A 23,126-nucleotide genomic window follows, 5' to 3' on the forward strand; every position below is an offset into this window, starting at 1 on the left:
TTACCCATTCTTATTTTATTGTCTTGTTTTTTCTTTTTATACTATACTGTAGCTATCGCATCATTGGACTATTTGAGTACTGTTTCCTATTATAGGTATAGATTGCACCATTTGTGTATTTATTTTGAAAAATAATAAAGGAAGGAAGAAAATCTGAAAAAAAATCTTTTAATAGGAATTTAGTGTTGGTGAAAGTTATTGGATTTAGAGCTCTGGAGAATGAAGTACTCTGTTTATCCATATAGCTGGTATAGCACATGCATTGGCAGCTTTTTCCATAGCAATCCACCAACGTGCCTCAGTCCTGAGTTGTAGAGATGGACACTTGAGGTAAGAGAGCGAGGTTTGCTCTTCAGCTAATGCCAATGGAGCTAGGTCAATTTACTTCAGTGTAGCTATGACAATTTAACCAGTTGAGTGGTCAGCCTCTTTGGTATATGGTTCTCCTGACTTTGTTCTTTGGCAACAAGTGTAGTAACTAGTGCTAATTGTGAAGTGTTTAAACATGTGAGTACATACAATGTTCAAATGTGGAATTTACTATAATTGATTTCAATAAGGAAAGACAGAGATGTTGCTGTGAACAGTCCTTACACTTTTTTCCCTTCCAAAGACAGATGCAACTAACTTCCTGTTAAAGATTCCAAGTAATGTAGTCCAGTAATGAAGCAATTTCCTATATGAATAAATAGTATAATTGGAACTACCACTAGAGGGCATTGAAAATGATTCAGGCCAAATCTTGCTCTCCATCACAATGATTTCAATGTGGAGTGACAGCCAGAAACTTTGGTGGAATTCCTCCAAATTTAAAATGCTGTAACTGAAAGTTGAATCTGAAGATTGCTATTTGAAAGATTAGCACGTCAGTTTAAAATAAAATGTGACAGACAGATTAGAGTAACTTTTTGAAACAAAATGAAGTGTGCAGTTAAAAACAAATGTGCAAATGTATCAGTAAGATTTGAGGATGCTCTCCTTCCACCTTGCCTAGAGTGCTTTTGAAAATCCCGCTTTTAATTGCAAAGACCACAGTAGATATTCAAAGTAGTTCACAGGTTGTCTTTTTAGTGCTTTATGCTGGGGCTGTGTACTAACAGTCATAATCTTGGTATTGATACTATGCAAAAATAACATGGTAAATGCATAGATGGATATTCAAATAGACAAAAGCAAGACTTCCACATTCATCCAATAATACTTAACACTTTGGGTAAATCTTCAAAGAGCTGAGCTAATAGCAATTAATTTAATCTTCAAACTACCTGAGTGAGTATGTCTTAACATCCTTATTTAACTGAGACTCAGAGCAATGCAAAGTAGTAGGGAAGAACACAAAGGCAGGCCTTCACTTTAACTTACCCCTCACCAGTAAGAAGTGCATTACTAGGTTTAGTCCTATATAGTGGAGCTAGGTATCCTGGTATGCCTGCTCTTGAGGGAGGATGAGTGGTGGGAAAGACACACAAAAGTACTGACACCTCCCATTTCCTAGAGCACAGGTTCTGCATTAAGATCTACACTTAGGTCAGGCCAGAGCTAGGGAGAAAGAACCAAACTTGGTTTCCTTTGGGGCCTAGAGCTCAGGTGCCTCTAGGATGGCTTTATAAAAGATGGACAAACAAGCAGTGCAGACCCAGACTTCACTCTCTTACCTCACTGAAGTTCTCAGGAGCCCCATTTCTCTCAGTCTCCTCTATATACTTTGTAACTGAGGCCAGCCCATCTGCAGCACTGTGTTGCAAAGGCTCCCTTGTGGGATCTCTGCTGTCCTAGTTTTGTCTTCCCTTAGCTTTTCCTCCACTTCCTGAAGAATCTCTGAGGAAAAAGCACAGGAAAATCACACCTCCCTTTGGCAGCATGTCACAGTAGTGCTTTAGATTGTCTCAACTGGAAAAGTCAGTGCAGTGCTGGAGCCTGCACCAGTGAGTAATGAGGGAGCTATAGGGCCTTATTTCAGCAGCTGAACTATTAGTAGCTGTGGCTGTAATATCACTCCACTCAGTGGTGGATTAAAGCTAAATGAGGCCCATATCCACCAAAATCATAGGGCCTCTATTCCGGCTTCTCTCTCCACTGGCCCTTCCCCCAGAGGGATGTTTGTCTTTCTCCCCTTCCTCAGTGCTTGAACTTCTTTCCAAGTGAGGAAATCCAGCCATTCCTTAGGCTGCCCTGCGGCTGCTTGACCATCTGCCAATCAGCTGTATTTTGTAGAACTGCCTGCTGCTCTGGTCCTGACTAGCTGCTATCTCCCTCTCTCTGTGACTGCAGGAACTGCATCCCAAGGATCCTATCTCAAGTCCCCTCTGCTTCCCTGTAGCATAGTTGTGGGTAAGCTTGGGTAAGCTGAGTTTACCCACTTCTCATTAGTGTAGGATAGTTTGTTTTGTTTTTTTTTAACCACTCCACCACAGCTGCTTCCTCTCTCCACAACCACATATCTAGATATGATGGTGCTGGCACCTGATTTGGTTTTAGTCCATTGATTTTTGATCTTCACACAGTTCTCACACTTTTATGCTTTGTGATTGGGTATGTACACAGTCTCTGAAAGGGTTAATGTGAGCCCAAGGGGCCAATTTTGCTACCTGTCTGTATCTATCTGTATCTGGGGGGGTGAGCTAAGTGTCATTAAAGATGGAAGGATTGTTAGAAAAAGCCCTCTGCCAAGGTACACTTGTAATTAATTTCAGGTAAACTCCCAAATTCAGCCAGGGAATTAGGGGTTGCTATCATGTTTTGGCTATGTTTCTGACACATCTTTGGAATCCAGATTAGTCTGATAGGACTTGATCCTGCACAATTGCAGTCAATGGGAGTTTATGAAAAAACTTGGATGGGCACAGGATCAGACCCTTAATTCAGAAGAATCTGTAACCTGAATTCGATTTGGGTGTTTGATTCAGCTTGCACCAGCACTGCTTTGTTTACATGCTAAAGATATTTAGGAGCCCTGAAGACTCTTATTACTCTTTCTCCCTGTACCACCACACTTTTTGATCTTCACACAGTTCTCCCACTTTTATGCTTTGTGATGGGGTATGTACCCCACACAGTCTCTGAAACGGTTAATGTGAGCCCAAGGGCCCAGTTTTGCTACTTGGCTGTATCTGTAGGGTGAGCTAGGTGTCATTAAAGATGAGTCCTAGCTGAAAGAAGAGCTGGATGGGTGGTATTTAAAGAGAGGACATTTTGGAGCAGAAGGGAGCTATGGGGAGGAACTCTGCTATCACTCTCTTGGGTTAGCATTGGAAGACCAAGAGGGCCAAGGAGGAATTCCAGAGGGAGAGTTGGGTCCTGGGATCCTTTCTGGAACAGGGAAGTCTGGAAAGAGGCCATGAATGATACAAAACAGCCTCTGAGGTAGAGCAGATGAGCCCTGGGAGTCATTTAATTGAGGAACTATATAAGGGAAATTCAAGTGTGATGACAGGTCAAGCCTGAGGAAGGCAGAACTTGGGTTAAGTTGTAGTTTTGGTTTGAGATTTATTGGGAGATTCCAGGGGAGAGCCTTGAATGGAGGGGTGAGTTTGTGAAGACATGGCCTGGCAAAAGGCTGTGTGATGGGAAGAAGCCCTGCAAAGTAAGAGACAATCTGAATAGACAGATTTCGACTGCTTGCTACACGGCTGGGCTGTAACGCAATTTGGAGAATGGGCCTGGGTTACCCTACCAGCCACCTGAGAAGGTGGTGAGAATCCCCCTGCTTTCCCTCACCCTGAAATAAGGTGATGAGGACACTGGAAAGCCCTGAGACAAGGAGCTGTAAGGACTTTGGACTTATTTCTTGGATTTTATTACCCTGTAAGTGGTGGGACTCGATTGTTACCTGGCCAGATGGCTGAGTTATGGGAAGACAGACCACTGCAGATCCAGACTAACTGTCAGATGGGGGTGCTAGATGGGGAAAGCGCCTGCTATGAACTACCCAGCCAGGAGAGGGTGAGCGTATCCTCCTAACCACATTCTGACCCAGCTTATCCTCAGAACATCTCATATGAACTGAATCAATGGCTTCATCTTGGAAGCATGGGAGCTCTCTTTTTACCTTTTTCCATCATGCTCGCTTCCCACTGTTGATTGCTAGATTAGGAGGTTTGGGTCACTATAAAATGAAAAAAAAAATGCAGACAAGAAATAAAGAGAGAGATAGGGCAGAGAGTTCAGGCCAACATATAAAGGAACAATAAATTCACCTCAAATATTCAGAGTCCAGCTCCTGACTGGATGCTTGTCTGAATTAGTCAAACATTTTCATGTGTTTCTGTGACTAAAACTGTGTGAAACAACTGAGGTTTTTGGCTCCAAGAGGGATTCTGAGTTCAGCTGCCTCTAAGTTTAGCTTCAGGTTTGAGTTTGCAGCTAAAAGCAAAACTTAGAAAAAAATGTGTTGGTTGGCTTTGGTTTGGGCCTATGCAAAACAACATTTTTTTCATCTTTATTTTAGTGGGGTGAGGGAGAAGATCCCTGGCATTCCCTGTCACCCAGACAAACTATTGGCGTAAGACTTGAGACCACATACTCCCATCTAGAATTACCTCTCCCTCCCCACAACAGGTTGTCTGGATAAGTCTCAATAACTGTTTTCTCTCTCTCTCTCTCTCTCTCTCTCTCTCTCTCTCTCTCACTCACACACACACATACACACGATTTTGTCATGAGTCTCATACTTATTATTGAGACTCATGTTGCCCCTGGAATCATGATTTCAGCCTTCATTCTTGAAGAAAAAGTAAGTTTCTAGCACTTGTGGCTGTGGAGACAGCTTTAAAATGTGACTCCAGTTTGCCGTAAAGGCTCAAAAAGCAGAAGGCAAATAAAAAGAACACCAAATCTATTATTTTTACATAATCTCATGATTTTAAAGCTAATCTCATGATTTTGAACATTTGAGGTTGGCACTATTACACACACCACATCCCTCTGAAGTCGGTGGCCAGTGCACTTCCCCAAACTTCTTTTGAGTAGTGTTGCCAAACTAGGCCCACTTCTCCCTATGTTATATCCCACAGCTGGCATGGGGCACAGCTTGCTTACCCATTGTTTTTTAAAGTAGCGAGACACAAAGGGCTCCACCTGATCTTGCTGCTACATGTCTACTTTAGTTCATGTTGGGTCCTGAGATGCAAAATACCCACCCATCCTCAAGAAGAACCTTATTTGGAATCTTATGAAAAATCTGACCTACCTGCAGTTGCATTCTTCCCACCTTCTCTCAAAACACAACCTATGTTGTACAAAATGGTGATTCCTGGAGCAATGTCAGCCAATCTGCGTTAGCTCATGGCATGATCTCAACTCTCCTGCAAATCCTATTTTAGGCTAATCAAAACTGAGCAAGCCTGTGCTTGTGCCAGTTTTGCACGTCCTACCTGTCTATTACTTATCTTCCCAGAGCATTAGCCTTGTACTGAAATAGCAATGATAGCCAGTTGTAAGGCCACAAGGAACCTTTGAAAGGAAGGGGTGTAACATGATCGTGGAATGCTCAGAAATGTATTCATTGTGATGCCTTTGTCTTTGTAAATCTTTTCAACATTCTGCAGGGTAGCCATGCCGTGGCTGCTAGCTATTAGGGCTGCACACTGCTTTTCAGATTTACAGCTGTGTGCTTGTCATTTCCAGATGCAGTTTTACTAAGACAGTCACTCAGGAAACATTGTAAGAAGCAGCAGGTTTCCAGTAAAACATGCCCATAAACACCATGGTTGCTGGCAAAATAAGGCTTACACCCAGATGCTTTATACAAAAATACAGTCTATGCTTTGTTCACTCTTACCCTAAGGGTTTCACTCAGCTCCATAAATATATACAATGGAACAACCCATCCAGCTGAGTGTATGGGATACATAATATCCTATCTGCAGATATGATTGCTGTTTATTGCACGCTTTGACTTGAGTTAAGATTAGTTGGTGAGATCAGTTCAGAAAGAAGTGAAGAAAGTGCTATGTGGGTATTACCATTCCTTTGTCATTGGGTGTGTTAGATACAGCAAAGTCAAAACTGGTTATGAATAGGTGAAGGAATAGTCATGTGGTGTCAAATGTGGCAAATTCAAGTAGTGACAGATTCACATAACTCTCTCATAAGATCCAACCCAAATTGCTGAACTCTGAGGCAGTTTGCGTGTAGTTGGGCCCCAGCCTAGCTCAATAAGGGGACAAACCAGAATCCTGTGGACTCGGTTGGCACCCTGTGTAGTATTGTCAGCCCTGGGCAGAGTCTGGGTGGGACACTGTAACGCTTGCATTATGAAAGCCACTTGGAACTGGACACAGAATAAAGCTGAGCTCTTGCAAGCACCTGAAGTACTGAGTGATCACTGAACATCATCACACTTTGCAAAGTGCCCTGAATAAGAGGCAATGTACATTTGTGTTGCCCTACATGCAAGTTATTGATCAAGTTGGGGCTTAGTCACAATTAGGTCCATGCTTCCCCTTGCTCCATGGGGGGAAGTAAACTGTGCCAATGCTATTCCTGGAGCCTTATTTCCTTTTCCATATTGATCTAGTTGTGCTGGCCAGCCTTTGTGTGGGGCAGAGTCAAGGCTCTGCTCACTCCCGAGCCTGTCTACATGGGAGGCCAAGTAGCAGTCCATTAACAGCTGCTCTCCCCATGCACTAGCGACCCATGGTGTGGGTAGTACATGCATGGGAATAAGGAAGTGCCTTATAGTGCTTAGTCTCCTCTGTGACTACATTAACCCATACTACAATAGAGCCCTGAATGCATTTATCCCCCATACTTTGGGATGGTTTCCATTCAGACATGATTTTGGATCCAAATCTCATCTCTTCGCCTATTTCCTGATCACAATTTAAAGACCAATCTCAGATCAAGTTCCTCTGTAAATAAACTTAGTATCCATCATGTAAATAAGCTTAGAATCCATCATGATATTGATGTATCCTGTTCTCATTTCCTTTCTTTAAAAAACAAAAACAAAAAAATGTCAATGTGTTGACAAATACTTTTCCCTTTAAAGGAGCGTGGTCTACTTTAGAAAAGTAGAGATTGGCTATTGGCACTTGTGTTTTTTTCCCCTTGTTTAGGGTAGGAGAGGTAGCGTATGTTTGAACTCAGATACCACAGCTGAAATTGAGTACTTTATCTTTCCTCATCATCTTTGTGATTTGAGCAGCATATATTTTTTCCCTGGCAAATTTTGCCTGTTCCTTTTTAGCCTCTGTAGCACAGTAATCATTATAGTTCCTTTTACAGAGTAGAAGGAAAGGAGATGTATTCATTACTGGAACACCCCGGGCATTTTTTGTCTAAAGTATAGAGACGTACTGGATGAAAGATACCTACTGCCAGCTTGTCAGCCAGTACATGGGTCTGCGCATTCCTAGAAGAAAGTGCTTTTGTGTCATGGCTCCTGCCTGCTACCCTATGATTTTTTTTTAAAGTGGCTAGCAACCAAAAACAATAGTGACAAATTGAAATATAGGAGTGATACTCCAGGACAGTTCCCACCCACACACACATAGTAGACTATGATCTTGGCCCTTGGGATTGAAGTTTATTTGGTGAACTTCTTTTGGTAAGAAAAAGAAATATCTATCCTTCAAAGTTAATGAAGAAAATAATAGCATTAGCTTCACATTGCTAATCCTGTAATGAAAAAATGATGCATCCACTGTATGTTGACTGGAGTTGACAGTTATTGTGAAAAATTATATTTCCCTGTGGATTGGGGAAGAAAATGACTTGGTGAAATAAAATGCTCAGCATCGCACACTGAGGCTGAATGCCCCGACTTGATGTCATATTTTCTATTTAAAGGCTCTTTTTAGTTCAAATCAAAATTTTCATTGTCTCAGTAACTCTTGCTTTCTGCTCTCCCCCTCCCTTGTAAATCCCTTCGCTTTTCTTTTCTTTTGGGTTGCTCAGAGGAGTTGGTTTCTATATATATATATATATATATATATATTGCAAAAAAAGAAACCCTTTTGAAACTTCAAAGTCCCATTAATTCTGCATTTTGAAATGGAACAGCGTTTCTGAAATTTAATAACTGATAACCTACAATTTTTTGATTTGGTGTTTTGATATACGTGTATTCCATTTTCCCACTGAATGAAATAGACTGAATGATTTCTAGTGGAGGGAGGGTGGCACAGAAGGACTTGGTTGTGGTGTTTTACTTCAATTTTCCTTTTGCCTCTCTAACTTCTTAAAACTTTACAGAGGGAAAGATACTAAATAGTCCCAAAATTCTGATTTCAACAAAAATATTTTAAAATGTTGAATTTTTGTGTAAGCTTTAATTGTTTGTCATTTTTTTTCAATCAAACATTCCGAAAAAAATTTTTGGACCAGCTCCAGTGCCGAGGTACAACTTTCCTTTTTGCCTACCTCAAAACTGCAGTAGGAGCCATAGTTTCTTACTGAGCCACAGCAAATGACACCTTCAAAACTCTGATGCACCTCATGATTCTGTGCATCGGCTGCTACACCATTTCAGAGGAAGCTTGGTATGTAAGATCTTTGAGATTGAGAGTCTTGAAGACTGCATACTGAAGCAATGTTGCGCAATGTTTCACATTTGTCACTACATGTAGACACAGCTCCTAAGCTGTGGTTTGCCCCACTTTCTCAAGTACCCATAGTGCGGCACTGTTGAATAACAATAAACAATTATTAGTAGAGATCAGCTGGAAATACACAGTTCAGATCTAGATCTGAAATTCCCCAAAGTTTAAGGTCTGTTCATATCTGGGATGCTGAACTTGGTTCATATATTGAGCCTGTCTTGACAAGATTGTCTCAATGTTTCTATCTATGCATGTTCCCTTATTTAGGTACTCATGCAGGTAGGGAGCTATAGTTTGGAGAGAAAGATAAAACACAATTCAATTCCCCACGTTTTATTTTCATGAGTTAGGCTGATTACATCGTTCAGGAGTGGCAGAGTGACACACACACAGGTCAGTTGTTAGGTCACCCTAATGAGGGCAAATAAAATGTGTTTCTTCCAAAGAGATGGAGTGCCTTTTTAATTAGACATTTGTGGCATGCTATTATTTTTTTTATGCCTTGGTTTTATGGAGGTTGTTTTCCTGTGAATCTGCATTTATGGTGGTAAGTTTTATACAATGTGTTTTCATGTCATGTCTGAAAGTGTAAGTATTAATGTAATTGTTCTAAAATGGAGGTAAATATATATTCTCTGTACCTAGTTTTTGGACATCAGCATCCTAATTTTTATCACGTATAGTGTTAGAAATAATGAGCTTTTTATATATACTATCTCACACATGACATATATGCACCATATTTGGTTATGCACTGCAGTTTCATAGCCCTAACACTGGAGTAAAGAGCTTTATCAAAATTGCCTTATAATTAATTGTAATGGGTAAACCTTTTCTGTGAAAACCATCAAACCTCCTAAAAGAAACAAGTTTCAAGATAGTGACATCTTACAGATTTCAAACACCTCTCCCATTTCATAGAATCATAGATTAGGGTTGGAAGAGACCTCAGAGGTCATCTAGTCCAATCCCCTGCTCAAAGCAGGACCAACCCCAACTAAATCATCCCAGCCATGGCTTTGTCAAGCCAGGTCTTAAAAACCTCTAAGGATGGAGATTCCACCACCTCCCTAGGTAACCCATTCCAGTGCTTCACCATCCTCCTAGTTAAATAGTTTTTCCTAATATCCAACCTCCCTCACTGCTTGAGAACATTGCTCCTTGTTCTGCCATCTACCACTGAGGACAGCTCCATCCGAGGTACTAATACATCTTTCAGAATCTTAATTCTATTATGACTAAACTAAAGAGCCTAAGTCACTCTCCTTTCAAAAGAAAAAGTGGAGTTCCTTGATCACCTTACTCCATGTGGAGGGTAATACCATGCTTGGCTGATTGCATTGGGTATTTTCGCCTAGTATTCCAGCTTGCTGTTATACCACTACATTTTATTGGTCACTGAATTATTTTCATTCCCAGTGCCACTACACTTCTGAAACTGACTGTGGACATGTGTAGGTCAAGGGGAAGGAAAATTAAGGGTCATCTTAAGTTTATACAGTGGTGCTCTTTCATTTTCTATAAAGCTAACTACATTTAGGCTCCCTGTTGGGTAAGCTTTTTTCCTGTCTATTATTTTCAAAGGAGAGAGTGCATATGACAGTCTGAGAATCACACCAGCCTGAACACAGATGGTGGGGATTACACCACACTGAGCCTTGACCTTCAAAAGCCTGCCGTTTCTTTTCAAGGTTTCTCTTCTTTGACAGCTAGACTGGCTTTTGTCAATTAATTTTATTAATGCCAATTTTTTTTCTTATGATCAATTACCTGTGCTTTTAGATCATGACTCAAAATCACAGAAATATTCAAAGCAAGTTCCAGGTTGAAAGACTGAAACAATTCCCCCACCCCACTCCCCAAAGCCACTATGAAATACTGGAATATTTAACTCATCATGATGAAACACAGTCCAGGTTCTACTCAACTTTTTCAGCAACTCCCTGTGCTAACAGATTTCAACCAGTACGAAAGAGGAGGAAGGAGTTTGGCTATATGTACATCAGGGTTGTAGTGAACTCTATTTATGTAAAATAAGGGGGAAAAGAAATGGATTTTTGAGATGGCTACAAAGTGTAAAAGATCTCAGCAAAAAAAACAACAACAACAACACACCTTTATTTTATAATAAAAGGCAACTATATGTAGGGCCAGCTGTTGCAGATATGACATATGATGAATAGTCCCTTTCCCTATTCTTTGAATAGTCCCATTGGAATTAGTGGGGCTACTTGAGGAGTTACAGGGCTACTCAGTGTGATCAAGGTTGGCAGATAATGCTAAAATAATGACTTATGCCTTCAATTATATTTTGTTAAATGGTGACGGCATACTGTCTGCTAACCGCGTTAAATATCCCATTGACTGCAACGTGACGTTACTATGGAAAAATACATGAAGGCCTGTAAATGTAAACAGTGATTCAAATTCTCCTATGTTATATCAGTGTAACCTCAATGAAGTTAATGGGGAGGCACCAGTATGATAGAAAGTAGAATTTAGTCTGTGGTCTTTATTGTATACTATGATGAGCAAACCAAAAGTTGAAATGCTTATTGAAAGCTTTCCTAACTTACCTGAACTACATGAGTCTTCAAAATTTGGGCTTTGAATCTAAGCAGAATAGGTTTTCTTGTGAGATTTATGCTATTTCTTCTTTGGGACCCAGCTGGAAACACAAGAGCAGTTTTTCTCTCAGTACTTCAGCACTTCCTGCCCTAGTCACAGAAGAGAGTTCAGCAACATTTAAATAGGACACTTACAAGTTAGCTTTGCAGTTCAGAACCTTAAAAATGATCTGGTTTGAATTTGTTTCTAAAACTGGATGACTGATCAAGGGCATTCTGACTTCATATGAAACATCCATCCCTAACCACAGAGCTATGGGATTAAAACTATCTTTGCAGCAGAACTAGTAAAAGCAAGTTTACTAGGGGCCAGGTTCACAGCCTGGGCCTATGCGGCCATGCAGCAAAATAAGGAGAGTAGGTCAGTCCCCCACCCTATGCATCCACTATGTATCTCCCCTTCCTGCATACCCAATACCTCTCTTCTCCTTTCCATGGGTGGGCAGAAAGGGACTTGGCCTTTATCTTGGTCCTTTGTCCTTGCCCTAGTACACCAGCCTGCTGACGATAGTAATCTGCTACTGGTATAGGGCAGTAGCAGATGACATCCCAAGAGCAAGAAGAAGTAGGGAAGTAATTGTCACAATACAGCGGTACTGTACCGGGCAGTACAGCTAAATACTCCCCCTTATACATAGCTAAAGTCACAATCTAACCCTAAATGAAAACTTTACAGGTGTTAACATATAAGACAACTACGGGGGTACAAACTCTTTGTGATACACAGGGGAGCTATGCAATTAATTCTCATTAATATTAATAGGAGTTACCAATATAAATCCTGTTTCCTGGGAAGTACAGAGCAAAGTTAAAAACCCTAATAAATCTGACTCAAATATAGTGATATTTATTCAAACCACAGTATAATCACTATAACAACATCATGGTGCTGTAACGCATGTTGAAATATAGTGTTACATCATGTGCACATATTATTTGTTCCTATAATTTTACTACAATGAATTATAGTTCAACCATTGGTTTAGGATAAAAAATATAGTTTTAATATGGCACTTGTTAGTTTGCATAATTTTCAGAATCCAGTACAGGTAAGGTTTTTAATCGAAAACGAATAGGTGATAAAAATGCCATGAAGGGGTTGCTTGGATTTTAAAACTTCATTAAAAAGAGATTTATGATTAGCACAACATATGAGTGGGAGAAAAAATAACTAATTAGAAATGAGACCCCTCCATACATTCACTCTGCTTTTGCCAAGTACTTACGTAATATTTTGCAAAAATCAAGAACAATAGGACTGCAGTTCAAAGAGCAAAAAACAAATGTGACCCATTTTCAAAAGAAATAATGATAGCTTAAAGAAAAGCATGCTAGTTATTCTGTAAACTGACAAGCCACAAGTATGACTTCCTGTTCTCTCTCCAGTCTCCCCCTCCAGAAAACGATCACAGCCTTACTTTTATCATGCCTCCCTAGTGAACTGATCCTACCCTGATGAAATAAATGAAAGTTTTGCCATAGTTGGAAATAGGCTGATGAAACTTGTTACAGTTGAGGACTGGAATATCTAAACAAAACTTGTCCAGGAAACTGAAGTTTTGTCAGTCTGGGGGACAGGAGGAGCATATTGTGCACTTGAGCAATTCAACTTTCTGGATAGGTTTTGTTCAGGGCAAATCTTCTAAGAACTGAATCAAAACCTCCACATTAAGTCCTATTTTGTAGGTCTGATAGCTGACTTTTTAATCATTTCAAAGGTAAAGTTGCCTATTTGGGGGAGACTATTACATTTACAGCCTCTTGCTGTTGATATCATACCTTTTGAAACATGCATTGCAAAACTTTGCAATTTCAAAAGATGCAGATAATTTTAATCCCTGCAATAGCTGTATCTCACATCTGAATTAGTAAGGTCCTTGTCTGTGCAAGGGATATGACTATTGTGTTACCTTTTACTTTTTACACAATAACTGTATGAAGAAATCACACTGACACAGTTGGGCTCAAATAACCATATTTACTAAATATGACTGTGAGGCCTGGCTACAAACACACTGCTGCTCTGACTGGTTTCTGGTAGTTTCTAAAGCATAAAATGCAGTGAGTCCCACTAGAGGCCTCACAAATTATTTAAAGGGATACTACTCTATTCGTATACATATAGTAAGACTGCTCTATTTTCAAAATGCTCTAATAGTTGCAGTACCACAGTGATAAAAACTAAAGTGATTTGTTCATTATAACATTTTCTGTTGTGTTTCACAGTGACAATGAACTTTCACATAGCTAGTTCTATTATACACTGCCAGATATTACTAGAGGTAACCAATCCTTTTTCTTCTTGTTTTGTTATCAAACAGCATTTTCCCATTATGATCTGATTACTGAAGACTTTTTTGATAAAATAGAACAAAAGTACATCAAAGAGAAAACACACAATATAGTAACAAAATACATAAAAAGATCAAAAGCTCAGGCTTTGACTTGACAATGTACACTGTTTCATCCTGTACAAGTAAAATAGACAAAATTCAGCAATTATTCAAAATCCCTACAGTGTTGCAATGAATTAGGAAATAAAGCCTGTTTCTATGTGGAACACTATTTTTATTTTATTTGTGTGTCACAGGCAAAATTTCATTGGCATTATTTCTTCTAGTTGTATATCTGTAGTAGCTCCTGAATGGATCAATCTTGGCTAATATTTTACTATTTACCAGTTCCTATTTCTTCTATAAACACTGATGTTCAAGTATAGAAAACACATAGCAATATTGTCTATTTCTACTAAGAAATATTTGGATGTAATTGAATCTTACGTAAAATTGCAAGCTTATAAAATTAAAATTTTTGCAGAGGAGTTCTTGGGTATGATAGTTTCTACTCATATTTCACACTGGAATAGAAATAAATGCTAACCATTCAGCTAGATAAATATCCTCTGGGGTTTACTTAGAAAAAGTGTCTTCAAACTATGGGCCCAATCATTGACTCAGCAAACTTCCCATGTAAGTGGACGTTGTGCTTTGGAATTCTGTTGAGGTAAGAGGGACAAAGCGACAGGAAACACAATTCTCCCTACAGGCTAAATGCTCCATGGTTGCTTGTACAGAGTCAGAGCTCCTGTGCATGAAGGTGATGGTGTTACATTTGCAAACCTTCCCACATGTACAACATACCTTCAAGCATACTGACCGGTAAAAAGCAGAAGGACACTGCTTCCCCTGCATGTTGGCCATTCTGGACCTGAACAGCTGGGAAGGAATTAGGATTTGCCCCTAGAATATTATTCTGTCAGCAGGAAAACACAAAGGGTTGGATTCACCAGCATTTGTCCTATTTGATGCAAAGCATCTGTAAACCTGGCTGAACCACCCTACTAAGTGAACTTTATGACTACTTTGCATCACCCGAGTGGTGCAAAGCATCTGGAATGTACCAGGAAAGACTCTGAGCCAGAGTTAAGTGTTACTTTCCCCAAAATACTGTTTCTGTACCATGTAATATTATGGGCATGACTGGAACACACATCAATCCCTGCTTTTCCTGAAAGTGACGTTTTCAAGTAGAGCTGGTCAAAATGATACTTGCTGTGAAGTGAGCCCCTTTTATCTGATTATAAATCATTCTCAAACAGACGTTGCTTTTCACTGATCTGCTTGCTACTCTTAATTATCAGCTTATGCAAACAAATCTCAGGCTTTGGTTGATCTGTGAACTCTTTAAATTGACTGTTCACTGTTCATTGTTTGTTGGCAGACTTAGTTGGGAAATGTTTTGTTCCTGTGAATCTTTTTTGACAAAGCTTATGGCAATATTTTTCTTCAGGTTTTTTTGTGTTTTTTTTTAAAGAGGGTTTTTTACATGAAAAACTGACATTTTGTCAAAAACTGAGTCTTTTCACAGAAATTTCCAATTTGACAAAAATCATTTTTCACTGAAAAATGTTTTGAACTAAAACTTTCTACCAGCTCTAGTTTGTAGTATGTGGTTATTTGCCATTGGTTTTGGTCTATATCTGGTGCACCAATCAAGAAAACCCTAAGTCCATGTCCATGCTACCGTACACACACTTGTGGTAGTTTGATGAGAGCTAATGCAAGTAGAAATAGTAGTGTAGCCACAGTAGCAGGGGCAGTGGTGGCACAGATTATCCGTGCAAGATACATAACCACTGGTTTCAGGCAGGTTTGTACTCGATGCAGCTGCCACTGCGTATATTACTATTTATACTTGCACTATCTCTCATCAAGTATATGCATGCGAGCTATAGTTTAGACAGTCACACCCTGAGCTTGTAGTGTAGACATGGCCTTAAACATGTGCTTCCCTTTAAGCCCATAATTAGATTTTATTGAAGTCATTCCCAAAGACTTCAGTGGGAGCCAGGTATTTGCTTAACCTTAACCACATGCTCAAGTTATCTGCTAAACTCGGGATCTGAACAACCGCAACATTGATAAATGTCAGAATAAAAAATTAATTACAACTATTTAAAAAAAAATCTTGTTCACAAGGTGGATGAAGTACATATAGTCTTGTCTCTCACCCAATATCCTGCGACCGACATGGCTATAACTACACTGCATACAATCTTGTTCACACACAGCTAGCTTTATTTGGGTTCACGTGGGTGTCTGTGGAAAAAAGTAGCCATTCCCCAAACTTTTAAGGAAGCAAAAACCCATTTGTACAAATGTTCAAAAATAGTGAACAGCAGTCCAGAACTTTAAATTAGTATTTGTAGCATTCTAATTAAAAAGTGTATCATGATTATAACTAGATGAAATTTTTCAGACAAACCGTTTTTTTGATGAATAATGCAGATGCATCCTGATGGAAACATTTCTCAAAGCCATGTTGAATTCACCAAATTGTTTCACTCAAAACTAAAAAAAAAAATCTGAAAAAATCAGAATGTTTAATTTGGACATTTTGTGAATGAAAGTTTGATTTTTTTTCTATTCAAAATTGTTCTTTTTGTTTTAAATATTACTTCAGTTTTATTTTTTTTAAAATATCCTGTTAAAACAAAGTTTAATTTTGTGTTTTGTTTGACCCCCATTTTTTTAAATTTATTTGTTTATTTTTGGGTGGGTCAGCAAACCAAAAATTCAGGTATTTGTACAGCTCTAAAAATATTTTAATTGTAATATATGTTTGTATTGGAAGGGACGGGAAATGATCCCAACACTTTGTGCATGCTTTTTTAGTTAGTAAACTCTTAAATATGTAAGATTTTTGTTAACTTTCTCTGCAGTAAGATGATCTCTTATAAGAATAACATTTATTAATTATGCAATTGTTACAATGTACCACTATAAAATTACTTTGTGTCTAATTAATATGTAGGCAATGATTAATTAATGTAACAAACAATTTTGACTAACTTTTTAACTAATAATAATTACTTTCATAAAAAACTTCCTGAAAACCCTCAAGTAATTTTGAGTGCCCCCTGCTGTAATCTAATAATTCTGTAATTAGCAATTAATAATTTCATGAAAAGATCCATGTTTAAATGAAAACAAGTGTTGTATGTGTGTGTGTATGTGTGTTTATTTTAAGGAAAATTATATCAATGTTTGTTGCTGAAATGTGATCACTGGTGAGTACATCTGTATCCACAGAGTCTTTTATTGCACCTATTAAATCTTACTTGGGTGCTGGATCTGGCCTAGAACTCACATTAACTTCTTGTTCCATTTGGCATGTCTTCACTTGTTAACAAGTCACCATGTGTAAGAGGGAGAGAGGATGAGGTCCAATCTTTGCCCCAGCTAACAAGGTTGTTTGGGGTGCAGATGGGTAAAAAGAGAACCAGAAGGCGAGAAGACAGCAGAGCTGGATGGAAGGGAGATTGATGCTGGAAAGATGTATGAGCTTGAAACTGGGACAAGGCAACTGCCAGGAATCTTACGTGATGGAAGGACCATGAAATAGAGGGAAGGAACACAGGGCTAGGATTGGGGAATAAGGCTAGAACAAGTATCAATGAACCAGGCAAGAAGAGAATAGACCTGGATAAAGGAGATGGGGAGCTGGTGGGATGTGAGAGCACTAACCTAAGAGAGGAAGTAATATGGGATCTGCTGTGAGAAGAGAGGAGAAAGGTTGTGGGTGTGATTGGTGTGGGATGGGAAGGAACTAAAACTTGATAGTCACTGAAGTGGGCAGGAGGAATCCAGTAGTACTAATAGGGCAATGAAGTTTTGTGTGTATGTGTGTGTGTGTGTGTGTGTGTGTGTGAGAGAGAGAGAGAGAGAGAGAGAGAGAGAGATTAAGTTGATTTTGGATTTGAGGAATGGAGCAGGGGTTTACAATGAAATGGGAGAGGGATAAGTAAATTCTTTTTGTGTATGGTTCTTACCATTTTTTGCATGTACACATACAAATTATTGACCACCTTATTTGCAAAAAATGACAATGATTGTTGGAGAAATGTTGTGGCCACAGAAATTGGAGTATGATTTGGAGGGAAGGTGGCTCTTGAGATGACCTATTTATGAAGAGCTGATCTGTACTATGAAAATTTGAGAATCCCTGATACCATTTATAAATCCAGGACATATCACTCTAAAATACAGGTCTATAATTTAAAAGGTTATTTGCTACCATGTTTTATGTACATTAATACCCATCTGTATCAGTAAATCTTTTTCTAAAAGATTCATGGTTAAAATTTAAAAGTAAAATTTAATTTCCTTTCCATATCAAATACTGTGCTTCAGCACCACATTCATGCTTCAAGTTCAGCTACACTAAGGAGTTTTTTTCATCTTCTGTATTTTACATTGGTCCCTTTATGTCAGTTATTTATACATTCGGTATCTCTTCTCCTGACCTTACCTTCCTGCTGATTCAGAGATACCATTTGCTGCTACACCTACTTATGTCTGCCTCTTGTGAAATGCTTTTGCAATGATTTGTCACCAATACAGATCTTTCAAAACACAGACACAAGGCTGTTCATCTCTGAATATTGCCAACCCCCTTTCTTACAGTAGATAGTGTGTGTGCTAGGTGAAAGTGTATATGGACAAATTATGGGTAGCCAATAGGAGTGTGCTAAATCAGAGGGAAGACATGGGGAGTTCCGATTAGAGCCAATCAAATTTTTTTTCAACAGAACATTTTTTTTGTCAAGGGAAACATTTTGAGGAACTAAAAGTCTTTGTCAAAAAGTCATTTAGCAATGAAAATTGGAAAGAGCATTTTGATAAGGTTGAAACATTCCATTTTGACCTTTTCAGAATAGAAAATTTTGATTTTCTTTTCAGAAAGATTTTTTCATTTCATGTTCTTAATTTTGTATGACAAAAATATAAAATGACAAGAAGTCTCAACTGGAATGAAACATTTCAATTTTGCGGAAGAACTATGTTGCCTGATCTATTGATTAGGTATTATCCGGATCTCCCAATTTAACATCACGTGTTTTGGCAGTGGTCAGCTGCCACTACATCAAGCCACCGTACTGCAGTTAATTTGAGAGTGAGGACCCCAGTGTATGCGGGAGAGACATACACACTTAGGGGAAGACCATCTGAATTTATAATAGTTTTATCTGCACAATCCATAATAACACAAACACTACAAAACAGCAAAGTAGGTTGTGCATCATCTCTATGTCCAGCATTTGCAAGCTCCCATTATTCTTTGCCGGGGAGCACTGTAGTTGTTAAGATGAACAACACGAGGTCCTTGGCCTGGCAAATTCCAGGAAATCTCCCGAGAGTGCAGCATGAGCTGAGTGCCACCTTTTATCATAGGCTGAGCAAATGCTTATACATATGCAATAAAGGTGTCAGTCCCTTTTTCTTATCTATACTCTCTCATTCTTCTCTCATAGGTTACTGGGCCTTTTACCTCAATCTTATTAGCATATACATCAATTAGTTACTATGGCATTATTGTGGTTGAATATCTGTTGATGGTCCTATCTTAAAATATCTGAAGCTGATATAAACTGGCATTCTGTGGTTCCCTATGAGCAGTTTAGCATCACTTGTTTGTGACAGCAGCCTCTCTTGTAACATCTAGTGATACAGGGTCAACTACTGGTTAGTTGCTTATGTCAAGTCTTTAGGCTTCAGTTAGTTTGGCTAAGCTATTGTTTTACAGGTCTGTAGCTTTTTTTTTTGCATTACCACCATACTCCATACCTATACCTTACCAACATATATCTATGTATTTATAGCAAAATAGCTGGGTACATTTGAAACAAACTATTTTGGTTGACCTGAAATCCAGGGTTTTGGGGAATTCCAGTGTGCAGAAAATTTTGAAATTTGTTAGTTGCAATCCAGATCAGAAGAAATGTTGGCATTGTGAAACTCCCCTCTGAAATGAAAAATCCCACCCAGCTGCAGTCTCTATATCATCCCCATGTTTGAATCTAGGCAACAGCCATAAATTACGTATAAAAACACTGGAGTGCAGTGGCTGCTGCCAAGGCCCTGATCCTCCTGCATATCACTTGGGTTTTGCCAGTGGAAATGTGCAAACTATGTTGTTTTAAAGGCGAATGAAAATTTGCTCTTTACTGTATTATTCACTTACACAAACCTAATGGGCCTATTCTGAACTCACTTCATTATTCTCACATTGGTATAACTTCAGTGTGAATTCAGGGTACTCAGCACCAGTCTAGGTTTATATAGGGGCTTAAATACGGTTCCAGGTACCTAATTTTAGGCATCTAGACTCAAAGAATTTTACCACTATTTTTTAATCTAAATAAATCACTAAATAGAACCCATGTTTTTAACTTCCACTCTGGAATTCAGAAAATTCCCTTTTCCCAATCCGTCTCTAAATTTCTCCCTATATAAAAACAGTTTAGAAAAGGTGAAAAATGCTCTCACAGATAAATTCCAGTTTGAAGCATCATACCAGTAGCCAATATTGGACATGGTAATATATTCATCTCACATGCAGATTCTCAAAAGTCAGTCATCTGCTTACATTGGTAAGTGCTGCAGGATTGGGCCCAATATGTACTGTATATGCAGACACACCAAATGTAACACACAAACCCAATCTTGTGAGGTGCTTAGAACCCTCAGCTAGCAAAGCCTTTAATGGAAGTTGAGGGAATTTTGCAAGATGCAGCTAGCATCTGTCAGAATAAGGCCTTTAGCCCTCTTATCTGTGTTTTTTTGCTATTGCACTGAGCTGTAAAATCTCCTATACATTAATAAAGAGAGTAAATACAATCAGAATCCCAGCCTAAAGTTAATGTCAAGAGACATTTGTCAAACCTTTTAATGTTAAAATTTGGCCCAAATCATGTTAGGCTAGATTCCAGAAAGCAACCACCAAGCTGTTGTTTGTGCTCTGTATTGGGTTTCAGAAAAGCCTTATTTGGAAATTCATTATTGTCTCTCTCATAAAATGACATCCATGGTTTCATTTCACTAGCTTGTGACATATTCACAGAAATCAGATAAGGATTAGTTGACTGTAATACCAAACATATTAGAACAATCCCTTTGTATTAGACAGATCTGACCCTATAAGCCGTAGACTTACTACGGCTGTACTGTTGAAACATTCAACAACCTGTCATTAGTTACTGTTCCCTTGGATAGAAAATATAAGTCATCTAATTATTTAAAGTTACAGTAAAGGACCCTGCGGTTTGCAACAAGAACTGTGGAAGATTCCCACTGAACTTAATAGCAATTTAATGAGCACTGTGAGTACTACACTACCCGCCCTCCCTACACATACACGTTCCTGGGGTACTCCAGTTTTCAGTGGTCAGTGCTGTGCTTTGTTATAAGAAAATGGAATATGCTTCACTATTTATAATCATTCCCAGAACTTGGTAAAGCATCTAAAAACGCAAGTACAGAACAATCACTTAGGGCCAGGTTCTGCCATGCTAACTCATGGTGAGGAGTACCTTACTCTGTGAGTAGTGCCACTAATTTTTGAGGGATTACTCCTGGGGTAAGGTACTACACAACGTGAGTAAAGGTGGTAGAATCAAGGCCTTAAATTATAATGGCCTACTAGGTTATCGTAACCCAAAAGTATGACTCATGCATGTAAAGTAATCAGCTCTAAAACTATGTAATCACTTGGAGAAGCCATTTATAAGCTGAGTAATAGCTCAGACAGCCTGGAACATTAACCTGTTTCAGTGAGAAAGGGAAGATCGTTTAGAAAAATAAATTGTGTTCTGTTTGTTTAAAATAAAAAAGCTATATGTTCTAGTCCAGTCAAGCTGTGCGTAGTGGAGGACTGGGAGAAAAGTGCTACTGGAGGGCTCTATGAAAGAGATGTCTGTGTATATGTTAATATTTAATTAATAGGAAGTGTGTCTGTAGTTGACTCTCCAGAAAATGCAGAATCCTACACAAGGTTTGTAGAACGTGTAAAGGTGGTTGTGGTTATGCACTGCAAATGGCTTCCAGTGTGAGGCTCTTTATATGAAGCTCTTACCCAGAAGGTGCTGAAATGGCCACTCCCCATTTTTTCTGGGAATGCCTGCTGGTGGCATAGCACCAGTGCATCAGCTCCACAAAATCCTAGGATTTCTCGCCTACAGGGAGAATCCTAAAGTTGCCCATGGAGACAGCTTTTTCTGTTGCTTTTCATATCCAAATTAGTGACTTTATGCAATACTGAGGGGCTGTGCCTAAACCTGACACAAATCTTCTCTAATGTGCTGAGCATGCTCATCTCCCACAATTTTTAGTTGAAGCTCAGGAACTAGGTGGCCTGAGTCCATAATCTGTGATAAGAGCAGAAGAAACTTTCCAATGCCATTACATTGTATATACACCTCTGAGGCTTTACTTAAACTATACCTCTGGGGATATAAGAGGTGACTCCAACAGTTGTAACTTATTTATTGTACGAGTTTTATGTTCTGAAACATAGGTGTATTGTATTTGTATTATATATAGGTTATGTACCATACTGCCAAATTATAAATAAATACGTTTCTAAGGATAACTGAAATATATAGACAAAGACTTTGTATCTTTAAGGACAATCCATCACATTTCCCTCCCCTCCCTCTCTCCGTTCTGCTCACCAAAAGCAAAGAGAACGTGTAGGGATAAAATCCTTGTCACTTGTGCTTTGGACAAGTGAATGAGATATGAGGTTAACCAATTTGGGAGTGGGGCTTTTGTGCCTTTCCCAAAATCATGGACTTCCTGCACAGCCATTCTTTTAATGGCCACCCTGCAAAGCTTTGACACAATGGCCACGCAATACTCCAACAGCCCACCCACAAACACAGTAAGCCCTGGCATGCTGAGAGCCTCCCTTCTGGCATTGCTCTGCTGTGCTTGGAGGAGTGGAGAATGTGGATTACCCTTTATGCATGGTCCCCACCCCATGTCCTCTACATCCTGCTACCCACTATGCAACTGAGCCCCATTTGTTCTGAGTTATTTCAGTCTTTGTGTATTCAGTCAGAGAGAAAGGATTTCCTCCTAAGGGAGAGGATACCTTCAAATGTTCAGTGGATGCAGGCAGGGGCGGCTCCAGGATTTGCGCCGCCCCAAGCAGGGCAGCACGCCGCAGGGGGCGCTCTGGCAGTCGCCGGTCCCGCGGCTCCAGTGGACCTCCTGCAGACGTGCCTGCGGAGGGTCCGCTGGTCCCGCGGCTCCAGTGGAGCTCCCGCAGGCATGTCTGCAGATGCTCCACCGGAGCCGTGGGACCAGTGGACCCTCCGCAGGCATGTCTGCAGGAGGTCCACCGGAGCTGCGGGACCAGCGGACCCTCCGCCTGCCGCCCTCCCGCGGGACGCTGCCCCAAGCGCGCGCTTGGCACGCTGGGGTCTGGAACCGGCCCTGGATGCAGGCATAGACTTGGATATTAGAATCACAGAACCATAGGATTAGAAGGGACAGCAAGAATCATCTAGTCCAGGGGTTCTCAGACTTCATTGCACCACGACCCCCCTTCTGACAATAAAAATTAATACACAACCTCAGGAGAGGGGACCGAAGCATGAGCCCACCCGAACCCT

General features: G+C 39.6%; 1 long non-coding RNA gene across 1 annotated transcript in view; it reads right to left on the minus strand.

Annotated features, from left to right (window-relative positions):
* The window catches only part of LOC120372683, a 30,699-nt gene extending 25,313 nt beyond the window's left edge, over nt 1-5,386 (minus strand). Inside the window, exons 1-3 of the long non-coding RNA XR_005585108.1 lie at nt 5,189-5,386; nt 4,049-4,105; nt 1,656-1,818 (exon numbers count right to left, since the gene is read on the minus strand). This is a non-coding gene — a long non-coding RNA (uncharacterized LOC120372683). The remainder of the gene's footprint in view (nt 1-1,655; nt 1,819-4,048; nt 4,106-5,188) is intronic.
* Between the last annotated feature and the right edge of the window lie 17,740 nt (nt 5,387-23,126).

This window comes from Mauremys reevesii, linkage group 9, assembly GCF_016161935.1.
Source record: "Mauremys reevesii isolate NIE-2019 linkage group 9, ASM1616193v1, whole genome shotgun sequence".
Lineage (NCBI taxonomy): Eukaryota > Metazoa > Chordata > Testudines > Geoemydidae > Mauremys > Mauremys reevesii.